Below are 12343 nucleotides of genomic sequence, written 5' to 3' on the forward strand. Positions count from 1 at the left end.
CTAACAGAACCAAGAAAAGGGGGACATCGCGACTTCTCGGTCGAAAAAATACTCAACCATGGCGGAAGTACGTAGGAACAGGGACATCATGACACCTGTGCTAGAACAGAGCAAGAAACACATAGAGGTCATCGAGAATAAAAGCGAAACGTTCCACGTAATGCCCGATTTAAATTATGTTCTCCCGGACTTGGGGACTAGGCGCTGCACACAAGGAACCTAGAGTTAGCTTTAGGGTGTCGCCACGATGACCGATCGCGTGGTCGGCCGGTGTTCGGATCGCTTGAGACTAAAAACGGCTCTGTTGCATGATAAGGGGCCAGCTCGAATTTGTCATTGGGCCATCGCCGAAACCTTGTTGTTTGGGAAGAATTTCACAGATGTGTGTGTTTCACTATGTGTTTTTTAGCGCTGGTTCTTAATGCGATATTTTTAGATACGGATAGGTACTACACATCAGGCCGCATGGTATTGCATGTTTATGACAACGACATGAAGCAATACAGAGGCACTTTAAAAGTTTCTCTGCATATCAGGCACTCTTGCAGCCCAGGCGATCGGCGCGGCTTTTTCGTCGTCATGGAAACAGCCGTCGGAGGCAGCAAGTACTGCAGGTGTACTCCGGCACCTGGTACTGGCCAGAAAAGGCGTGAACACCGACACAGCTTGGTGCGTCGCTCGAGCCAGCGGAGTTCGAATAACATGTCCGCGCCTATACATGCTGTTGCGCAGAAGGAAACAGTGAACGGTGAGCCCTTGCCTCTCTTCCAAAACATAGCACAGAGCCGACGCGCTCTCCTCGTTGCTTTGGCAGCAAGACGCTTAGCTACCAGAAGAGTTTCATTCCGTGACCGCAGCGATGGTCTAGTGGTTGAGCATCCGGGAGGTGCGGGGTTCAATCTCCAGTGGCACCGGGTACCCACCGGTGATACAATGGGTACAAGCTTTACCCTGGCTTGGTGCTCGGCTTCTGCATGGTGAAATGCCTGAAAAATCTCTTGAGTAATCGAAAATGCCTTGTGCCATGGAGCTCTTTGGCTAGAGATGCCCTTGAGCCATAAAAATCCATCATGATCATCGAGTTGCATTTCATAAACCCCATATCACACACATATGGGGCGCCAGAAAGTGCAAAGGATCCTATTTCTTCGCCAACACGCGAACTAAGCTTAAGAAAACAAAACAACGCAGAAGCGCGGGACAAGAAAGAAGCAACTCGTATTTATTTCGCCAGAAGCGAGATATATACAGCTGAAAAAAAAAACGAGGTGCTGGTCGGCGCTTAGTGCTGTCGTATTGTTTCTGGTCCCGTGTTTCGCCGCAGTTTTTTCTTCTTAAGTTTGTTTAGGCAATCAAGAACCTACCACACTGATCCGGTCATGTGAGCAACTTTTTGACTGAGATGCATCCGGTGAAATTGCATTTGGGGAAGTAGGATAAAATACTGCTTGATTATTTTTTTTCGAAACGAATATACGAACTTGTGTCCGATGAGGATAATAACATTTGCTGAAGGTCATGGCGTAAATTTTTTGGGCGAGCTCCTTCCGTAGCATCCGCAGTGCGGTACGGAGTATTCCGTCGCTGTGGACCCATTTCTAGTCCTTTCTGCTCAGAATAACAACACACCGACCGCGACTGAAGTCGAGCTAGAAAGGACCGGTGCCAAAGCTTGAATAACGGTGATCCTGTGAAGAAACCCTGCGGGAGAAAAAAAAAAGGCCGCCACCGTCTAGGACACGGTGAAGTAACGAGCGTTAGCTTTATTGGCCGTGCATAAAAAGAGTCTTTCCGCATCCAGCGGGGCCAGTGAAGAAAACCCTGAGCGGTTCGGAAAAGTAAACCAACTTTTCCACCTAGCGGAGGGATCGATGCCTAGCGCCATCTGCCAGAGAAATTACGATCCACGTATACCCGTTAACAAGTTGCGCCCCCTCAGGATACGTCCCAAACGGAATCTGCTTCGTTTGGGGGGTCAAGGTGGGCCTAGAATTCGGCTTGCGGTGCGATATGGTACCTCTTCAATTAGTAATTGCATGCATACAATGTTTACCTATTACTAAACTGTGGTTTTATTTCTATACCATAATTCATAGGGCTTCATTTGCCTACCAAATTCGGCACACAGCTGTCCCCGGATGGGTGCCCCTTGTCGATAATGATAGATTTTTATGGCGCAAGGGAATCTATGGCCAAAGAGCGCCATGGCACAAGGTATTTTTTCAAATTCTCAAGGTGGGGTCGAAGACCCATTTCCCAAGCATTTCACCCTAAATAAGCCGAGCACCAGACCAGGGGAAATCTTGTGCCCAATGTATCACCGGTGGCTACCCGGCGGCACTGGGGATCGAACCCCGCACCTCCCGCATGCGAGGCGGATGCTCAACCACTTGGCCACCGCTGCGGTCTGGGTGCCCCTTGTTGTTGGAGTATGTATAGCGGAACGAATTTAAGAATTGTCGACGGCTCTACAAGTTTCAATGCGAAGTGTGCTGCATTCTAGTTGCTGCCACAGATAGCGCTGTGATCTCAGGGTGGCAGGTGGCCCCACGAAATCTCGGAACGTGATGAGCGGTTGCTGCGACAGGTGGCGCTGTGATATCAGGATGGTAGCAGACACCACGAAATGTGCAAACGTGATGACAAAGAGCTAACGTTCTCAAAATTACTGGTCATAGTTTTTGCTACATAAGCTTGAAATAAGTCGAATTTAAGCGAATTGTAGCAGAACATTTACCACTCGTCTAACAGACACGGCGCTTGTCACCTTACAAACAGGCAACAGAATCTAAACCTGTGTTTAAAGCGGATAGCAGGTGCTTCTGAGAGCAAGAAATTAGTGTTTAGTTCTGCAAGCATTGAATGTCTTGGTTACCTGGGAGTTAGTTACCTTTGGCTAAGCATCTCGAATCTATTAAACCTTTTCACTAAGACATATAGTACAAAAACTTTACGTGGGTGAAATATACAGTCTCAAGTATCTCGATGTGTTTGGAAGCAGGTTGCTTTAGACTGCCGATTGGTCAGTGCAATGAACGGCAGGAAAATCTGAGCGAAATTTTTAAATCCTACTGTAATGATATGCTTAAAAATCGTCAAATGTTTTCGTTCTGGCCCATGTTTAAATCACCTTGCTGCCCCGTGTCAGTCACGATAGTGCAATTGCATCTGTGCAATGACAGTGCAGGCAAAGAGACCTCGGCTCACTGCAGACCGCTAATGATTTGGGGTGAAGTAGAGATCGGAAGTGAAATTTATTATTTGTCATAGAGCAATGTAATCTGGCATGCTTATTGGAGTAAATTGAATCATTAAATGCAAAGGTTGACTTAAATACCTTGAGTAGCCTCACATTATTAATTCTTCTGAGCTCAATTTTCATACAAATACAAATCGGATGTTTTCTAAGATCTGAATTGTTTTCCGAGACTTCCGCCACTTGATCTCAACGTCATTTTAAATCCAGAACCTTTAGTTATTATTTATGCCTCAAATGGAGTTTTCTGTCATTTTTACGTAAGGTTTCTATGGATATTTATTGTTAAGCAGATGTCATACTGTGGTGTAACCACCTATTCTTAAGATGCAGCGACCATATCCCAAGCTATCTTATTATTACCGGCCATTCTAAATTTTTCCCAGTCAAGTGTAGGCAGCGCATTCACTGGACAGTTTTTAAATTACTTATGGAGGCTGCTTGCACAGAGGGCTTCTCTATCGGTCTTGAACAAAAAATTAAGGAGGCCATGGAACACGCTACCTGCCCCTTTAACTCTGTCGCTAAATACACAGATTTTGACTTCGAATTGCAGCGACTACGATCACAACGGCGCAGGGCAGAGCGCAGATACCGACGCACAAAGTCGCGCCTAGATCTAAGAGATGCTAGGCGCATACAGAATAAGATTCAGCGCAGAATTCAGGCACTACAAACACAACGCTGGAGGAAGTTTTGCCAAACACTTGATCCACGGAAGACTTTGTCACGCGTTTGGAGCGTAATTCGGGGTCTTCGCACGTCCCCTCAACAGCGCTACCCTTTCAAATCCGTAGCGCTCCACCAAAGGCGCAGTGTGGTTGAGGTAGCCGAAGATTTCTGTGCAAGAATAACAGGTCCTCCGAATTCCGGCGCAACGCTGCACTGCAACAATGTTCCACCCTCAAGGGATTCTCGGATGGATGCACTATTCTCCATGGATGAACTTGATGCTGCACTTGCTTGTTGTAGAAGGTCATCCTCACAAGGGCCCGATGTTGTGACGTACTCCGCACTTCCCAACCTTGACCAAGAACCTCAACGGGCTCTTTTGGACACTTACAACAAGTCATGGACTGCTGGCATAGTTCCTCATGATTGAAAGACCAGTCGTCTGGTTCCACTTCTTAAGCTGGGGAAATCACCGCTCGACCTTTCATCATACCGTCCAATTGCACTCACCAGCTGCGTCGGCAATGTCATGGAAAGAATGCTGCTCACACGCGTGGAATGGTACGTGGAGCAATATCAGATTTATCCAACCTTCATGTCTGGGTTCCGACGGGGCCGCTCTTCTATCGACAACGTGGTTGACCTTGTAACGTCGGTGCAACACAGCAAAAGTTTGAAAAGATTGACCGTGGCATTGTTTTTGGATATCAAGGGCACGTACGACAACGTAACGCATCAGGCCATTTTGGACGCAATGGAAGCTGCTGAGATCGGAGGCCGCACGTTCAGCTGGATACGCAGCTATTTATCAGAGAAGTCGTTTTTTGTCCTGTGGAGTGCTGAGCCCAGTTCTCTTCAACCTTGCTCTCATCGGCCTGGTCGACGTATTGCCTCAATCTGCTCAGATCTCTGTATATGCAAATGATATCTGTATTTGGGCATCAGGGGTGACCCGTCCTCAAGTTCGTGCAAGACTTCAAATGGCGGCATCAATATTGACATCTTATCTTCGATTGCAGGGCCTGAACATTTCGACCAAAAAGTGTTCACTTGTGGCGTTAACACGCAAAATAATGTCACGCTACACCATTCGCATTAATGGTGAAGCCATTCCCTATGAGAGAAGCAACAGATTCCTGGGTGTTGTCATCGACAGGAACCCCTCGTGGAGTCCACATGTCTACAACATGAGAAAGAGACTAATTGCGATTGTCAACATCCTCTCCTTCCTCGGGGGAAAGTCCTGGGGCGCATCAGTGCGTTCTATGCTGCAACTGTACTGTTCCCTATTTCTGGGCTACATGCGGTACAGTCTTCCGATATTCAGTTCCATTAGAAAGACAAATGTCAAGACTCTTCAAAGTGTGCAAGCGCAAGCTCTCCGTATCTGCCTTGGACTGCCTAAATGTGCATCAATAGCAGCAACTGTTCTTGTTGCCCGGGAACATCCTGTTACTACATACATTGCTGTTGACACCATGAGAACACATATTTGGCACCTCACATGGATTCCCTGTCATCACCTCGCAACACTCCCGATAATTAGGCCGCGTACTGCATTCGTCAAATTCATTGAAGCTCATCGCGCATATCTTCCATCGGAGTTCACCCCTGCGTCAAGACCGTGCTCACCCTTATGGAGTCTTCATGAACCGCGGGTTCACATCTATATTCCTGGAATTGTGAAGAGAGCTGGTGTATCACTACCCACTCTCAAACAACTGACATTGAATCACCTGCATTCTTACCACAGTCACCGCATACATGTTTACACAGATGGATCAGTTCACTCGACCAGTTCTGCGGGGTCGGTGGTGATACCGGCCAGATCCATCTTCATGAAAGTGAAGACGACCTATCCAACATCTTCAACTGGTGCGGAACTCGCAGCCTTACAGGCTGCGGTAGAGTTCATCAGTCAAGAACCTCCACATGACTGGACGGTTTTCACCGACTCTAAAGCAGCCCTTCAAGCCCTGCAAGCTGCGCTACGCCGCGGGTCGCAGGAACAACTTGTTGCTGAGATCCGTATACTGTACCACGGCACCGTTTCCAAAACTCATGACATCATTTTTCAATGGCTGCCAGGACACTGTGGTATTAACGGTAATCACCAGGCCGATGCGGCTGCGCGTTCTGCTCTCAACGACGGACTTCCAGTGAGGATCCCAACATCAAGACCTGACGCAGCGTGTGGGCTCCGCCCTTGGGTGCTGGAGCTCACACTTTTAGCGTGGAACACGGGAGATTTTTGCAACCTCCGCCTCAAGGCACTGGACCCTGGACTGCGCCTTCGTCTTCCACGTAACTTAGCACGGCGCGACGCAGCATTGTTATGCCGTTTATGGATCGGTGTCGCTTTTACCAACCACTATGCTTTCCAGATGGGGATGGCCGACAGTCCTGCCTGTGAAAGCTGCGGTTGTGAGGAGACCATCGCTCATCTTCTCTGTGAGTGCCCTGCATTTGCGAGTGCAAGACATACACTGTGTTGTGCCCTGAACCGCCTCGATCCTCGCCCATTAACAGAGCAAAAGATCCTCAGTCCGTGGCCACAGCAGTCGACTGCCCTGAAGGCGTACAAGGCACTCTTTGCCTTCTTGAGAGCGACTGGATTGAGTGACAAAATGTGACAGCGTTGTGCGTGTGTGTATGTGTTATGCCTTTTTACCCTTCTCTCTTCCTCCTTTTAGCCCCCTAATCCCTCTTCCCCATTGCAGGGTAGCCAACCGGAACCCCTTCCTGGTTAACATCCCTGTCTTTCCCTCCTCCTCTTTATCTATCTATCTATCTATCTGTTCTTAGGATCTTTTAATTACACCAATTAATTCCTTAATTGCGTTCACTAATTAACGGTGTGACATCATTCTTCATAGCGGCATATAAAATCATTATTTATTACTAATTATATAAACTTAGAACTCCTGGTGGCTGAAATTTCCGGAGCCCTTCTTTACGGCATCCCTCAGCCTGAGTCATTTTGGGACGTTACACCCCCATAAACATTCGTTCGTCTGGAGTAGCGGCGGCTGCGAACATTCTGTGTGCCCCTTCGAATAAGCAGCAGTCAGTTATGTTGAGAAAAAAGGCTGGAAACCAAAGGTTTTTAATATATTCATTGCATAAAACAACTTGTCAGCCCTTTTAAATTTAGACAAAAGGATTTAAACTAGAGCATGCTGTTTCATCAGCCTGATCGAAGATAGAACAGTGCCACGAGTCAAACTGCAGCAGTCAGGCTGTCAATCCTTGCGGTTTCAGTTATGGGAACGAGTGCTCGTGAGGAATAACAGTTACCAGCTCCCCGGAACCCCAACGATCTTCCCATTATTTCCTTCACTTACAGGGCTTGACACTGTGCCCGTTCAGCAGGCAGCCAACCTGACCCTACAACCAACCCACCGCTAGAAACCACCACAGACGCTTGCGGTCGCCGTTCACAAGGTAACCCTCTTTTCGCCACTGTTTCGGTGCATGGTGCGAGCTACAGGGGGCACTGACTGCTCCCAATGGCTGCTCTAGCGCTAAGCACGAAGGTGCCAAAATAGGAACAACGTCCGGTGGGAAGGCCGGCGGCGGAGATAACCTCGTACCTTTCCGTGCTCTTGCCTTACAAAAATTTCTAGACAGTCAATAGACTGTTCATTAACATCTGTCGATAAAATCTACGAACTCTCTGTAGACAAACCCTATAGAACATATATAGGCAATACAAATCTTATACACAGTCTATCGATACATCTATAAATCCATGACCATGCACTTTTGGTGCATGGTCATAGTCTATATGCATGGTCAGTGCATGGCACAGTGCAAGGTCGTAGTCTATACATAATAGTCTTTAGACTATGAATAAACAAAGAGGAATATATAGGGAGGCAATAGTCTTAAAGAAGTCTATAGACTGTCTATAGACCATTTTTCTAATCCTTGGTACCGCGTATTTTGGTTATTACTTTTTTCGCAATCAGTTTTTCTTCTTTTTATTTTGTACTGCGTTTCCACTTATTACAGCAGAGTTGATAGCCGCAACCCGTGTTATTTCCAGACTTTGTTATCTAATGCGGGGTTCCAAAGGCAAAAGTCGTTAATTTGATCATTCCTTATGCTGCAAAGCATGTGTTCAGAAAGAACTAAAGAAAGTATGAACAATGTGCCTTTTGACTAATTTTCTTGAGCGCCAAAGATCTGTAGAACTTTTCACTGTCTACAGCCTGACTGAATGCGCGTGCGTGTTGGACTGTGCTGCGCATGCACAGTAGATGCCTGCATAAAATCCGCCAATCAGAACGCTGCTCGCACACAGCCAAGTGGAAATATTGATGCGCTCAAAACCTCAAATGTGAAATAGTAGCTGCTGTTTAACCCCTGCTGAACCTGGTTAGAGAGCGAAAGCTGTGGTTTATTGGCAAGTAGACGCGTTTTTGCGTCTATAACGTTGAGTGCGTTCCGCACACTGGATAGGCAGTGCGCCCAACCTACGACCCTGGCAGGTGGCAGTTACTGGTTGATCGCGAAAGGTTGGTCACCTAATGAACGCTGTGGCCTATTTTACCACCCTCTGCCTGCAAATCTAAAGGTCAAATGTCAAATGGTGCGCCATCATGGTGGACCACATATGGCAAGGCCTACAACCACACTTGACCTAAGGCTCACTTTTCTTTACCTAACGTAGTGAAGCTTTCGCTTCAAAAGTGTTATATAAGTGTTCTCAGAGTTGATACGATACGGGCCACTCCGCAGATTTTGTGCCCGCAACGGACCATTGTGCTACAGAATGCGCGGTACAGCTTGTAGTCAGTGTTCGTGCAATTCAGTGGTGGAAGCTCACGTAAGATGCTCTTTCCGCAGCCCGGCCGATGTGGACGACCACTGCGTCGCAAAAAAAACTTTCGTCGCGTCTGGGGGAAAGTCCCAAGCGACCAGCAGGCCATTGACTTCCCTAATTTCACTGCAATGGTCGGGTGAGTACTTAGTTCTCAGTGAGTAGCATACGGCAATTATCTCAGCTGTAGTGTGGCTGAGAACTTGGAATATCAATACAACAGCGCATACTTAACTCCCTGAATTTTCTTCACCGTGAGCACCACACAGGGTGAAACATATCGTCTATGCTGGTCGCGTCAACTGATCTACCTAAAAACCCTGCATCGTACGCAGTATTCTTTGATGTACGATGGCTAACGTAATAAGGGAAGGAAATATAAGGAAATTCAGAGACAACTCCAGTGTCTCTGAATTTTCAGGCTTCGACACATCAGAAGCCGCTGGCTAGGGTACTACTTTCTTCGCCATATTTTGTTTCCATTGAAAGCGAGAATTTTCAGCCTGAATACATTGTTCAAGCCTCAAGGCTCCAGAGACGATTTACCAGTAAGCGTTTTAAGTGACGTGTAAAAATTTGTGCATATTGGCCGATTGGTGAAGTGCTTAACACCCATGGGATCGTGCGCATTAGACTCGTAATTAAAAAAAAAGCTATGTATTATTACTGGAGCGTAAACCTGACTGCATAAAAATGGTGGATGCTGCTCCCTCAAGCTACTCATTTTGTGAAATATTTTTTACTGCGTTCGCCAGTGGACTAAAAAAAAGCACGTCGGTGTTGTGAAATATGTTAAATTCGACTTGAACAGGATAAATCGCTGCTAGATGTAGCACATCCTTTCTGTACAATTTTATACAAAACACTTTAAAGAGTTAGCCAGGATATTTGTGTAACTTGTACACAGACATTCGCTACATTCGAATCATCCGTATACTGCTGTAATCGTTTAGGAATGAACCTCAAGAAATGTGCATGGCAAGGCACGCGTCTTAGAAAAATTGGTATCTTCACGCCGCTGAGGCAATGTACAGTTGTGACTTTTAACCGAGGCGTGCATTTCCTGGGGCCCAGTCGTTCTTGTATCATATTTCAGGGCTATTTCCTATTGGAGCTGAGCCATTCCTGCAGGTGGTTAACACCTGTCGCGACCACCTCGACGTTCGCACATCTCAGTGGAGGTTTCGTATCTATCTTTGCTGGACAGGCGACATTGTAGCAAGTCCCCTAGAAGGAATTTTTATCCGAATCTACCAGCAACATTGAACTACAGTGTCACATGCACATCATGGTCTACGTGATAAACGACACAAAGGTAGCGAAAGATACGTGATATATAATGTGTACTCTTATCGTGGCTTTAGCGCCAGCTTCAATCAACCGAACGCCGCGCCCCTAGTCGGCAAAGCAGAATTACAGTAGGGCAAGGAAGGCATTGAGACAAGTGGGCGCGCGAAAAATGGTCTCGGGGCAAACTGGGTCCCTGGGCACGCTGCATCGATTGGCATGTATGTAAGTATATACGTATATGCTATACGTAACCGAATACATAAGTTTCTTTGGCCGATCGGTGAGGTGCTTAACCTGCAGCTGCGAACATAACGCTTCGGCAATGTGTCTGAAGTTGTCGAACAGCGCTTGTCGACGATCTTGCGCAAGAAGTCTCCAAACTGCATTTCTGCAAAACCGTTTGCGGCATGGAGTCTACAAATGTGCACAAGACTTTTGAAACTTCCTATTTAAGTTGCTGGGGCTGTTTTCTCGAGCTTAGTGAGGCCGGCCACAAATGATAGAGCCATTTCGTGGTCACACAAAAGGATCTCTTTTCTATAATGGCAGAAGATAGTCTGCAGCTGTAAATTTTTCTTCTCTCACGTGATGCAGTGTTTTATTAAATGACAATGTAGCTCTCTTGTTACGGAAACAGCTTCGGACTGTAAAGGAAATAATTAATTCGGCACAAACGTATATCCTTTAAGGAATTTGGCAGCACATCTGTTGACGTTGAAGTGTGCGCCGTGCGCCAATTCGTAATGTTTTTGAATTGATCATGTTATTTTTTTAAACTGTAGGTTCGGGACACATTCACAGCATTTCAGGTATTTCTAGACTGTAGAACATAATGCTTGTCTGCAAGGGATAAAGTAGATTTTACTGGAGTGAGGACCTCCTTCAATTAATCTTCAAATGGACGCGGGAAGCTAGCGATATGTACCGATGAACTACTGGGCAAGACGCGCCAGATCTTCCCACTCCTTACAGGTTATATGGGGAAGAAAGAACCAGTAAGAAGTCATTAGGAATATGCGTCAGAGGGGTGCACATTAATGATAGATGTGCTTTGTGATTGTGTGTGGTTTCAGTTACCATGATGAAGTCTCATGTAAGATGTTCGTTGCGCAGCTCTGACAGAGCAGAACAGCTCTGCGCCTGGAATGCCTGCAACGCGTATGGCTGCCAGCCAGCCACTCAGCCACATGTGTTAAGCGCAGCCACTGTTGCACTACAGTCGCCCGGTGAGTGCTCGCTGTCGAATGAGCGGGAATTCAAATGTCTGTTTCCGATTCTTAATTCTTGTTATTATTTTGTATATTAAGTACACATTATTCAAAGAATTTTGTTCTGTGAAAATATTAATATTTCGGGGTAAAAGAGGTACGAACAAACGTCGTGGCAGAGGCAGCATTTTCGCGCACAGCGCTTTTTCAGAACCTTCCAATGAGGTACAAATCAAGATATACAAGTTGTGATGGGTATGATTTGCGTGCGAAAGGCAAAGGTTAGGAAACGTATGTCATGTTTATTTCCGCCATTGCGAAAGTGTTATTTGCTCGTAAAAGGAATTTCCAGAAGGCAGCAAGTGAAAATTATTGGAAAGATTGCTATCAACAAACTTTATGCCAGGCTAGAAATCGCACACACATTCACCTAACTTAAAATTTATTGTTTTTTTGGAGCACAGCCAATGACGTGCCAGCACTGCAGGGGCCCACTTTCAGTTTTTGATAATTTTTGCGCATCGTCGCACGTATTTTAGAAAATTTTGATTTTTACATACCATTTCATCCTTATCAATTATGCGGGGTTGATCCCATTGTAGCATTTGCGATGTCATTGATTATTTAAATTGAATCAGAATTTTTTGTCGCCATTTAAAGGTTTCGTTTTTCTGGTCAGCATAACTTACTGAATAGAAATACCTTGGCACTAACAGGGTGCCGTAGCCAATCACGGTGGAAGGGAACTCCTCACATCCTTGCTCCTGGCAACACAAAGTTATAGACATTTCTCTGGCGCTCTTTGGCCTTAGTTGCTCTTGTGTCATTGAACTTCCAACTAACTTATTAATGCAGCAAGTTTCGAATGAGGCTGACTTTAGAATTTTTTTATCTCCGCGACTCTGGGGCGCGCCTTTAAATTTTGAAAAAAATGTAGAGCGTCTGGCGCTAAAACAATTTTACGACTTTCGTTTCTTAAACACGAGAAATATTGTCGGACATTCTCACCTGACATATCTGAATGTCATTATCAGCCTAAGTACGCCTGCAGCCGAACAATGGCTTCTTCCATTTCTCTCCAAATAAACACCT

General features: G+C 46.0%; 1 long non-coding RNA gene across 1 annotated transcript; it reads left to right on the top strand.

Annotated features, from left to right (window-relative positions):
* Window positions 1-557: 557 nt before the first annotated feature.
* LOC144100596 (uncharacterized) lies at window positions 558-11263 on the top strand. Its single transcript, XR_013307750.1, has 4 exons — window positions 558-748; window positions 7275-7372; window positions 8780-8892; window positions 11157-11263. It is a non-coding gene; the product is annotated as an uncharacterized LOC144100596 (long non-coding RNA).
* The last annotated feature ends 1080 nt before the right edge of the window (window positions 11264-12343 follow it).

Source organism: Amblyomma americanum, chromosome 8, assembly GCF_052857255.1.
Source record: "Amblyomma americanum isolate KBUSLIRL-KWMA chromosome 8, ASM5285725v1, whole genome shotgun sequence".
Lineage (NCBI taxonomy): Eukaryota > Metazoa > Arthropoda > Arachnida > Ixodida > Ixodidae > Amblyomma > Amblyomma americanum.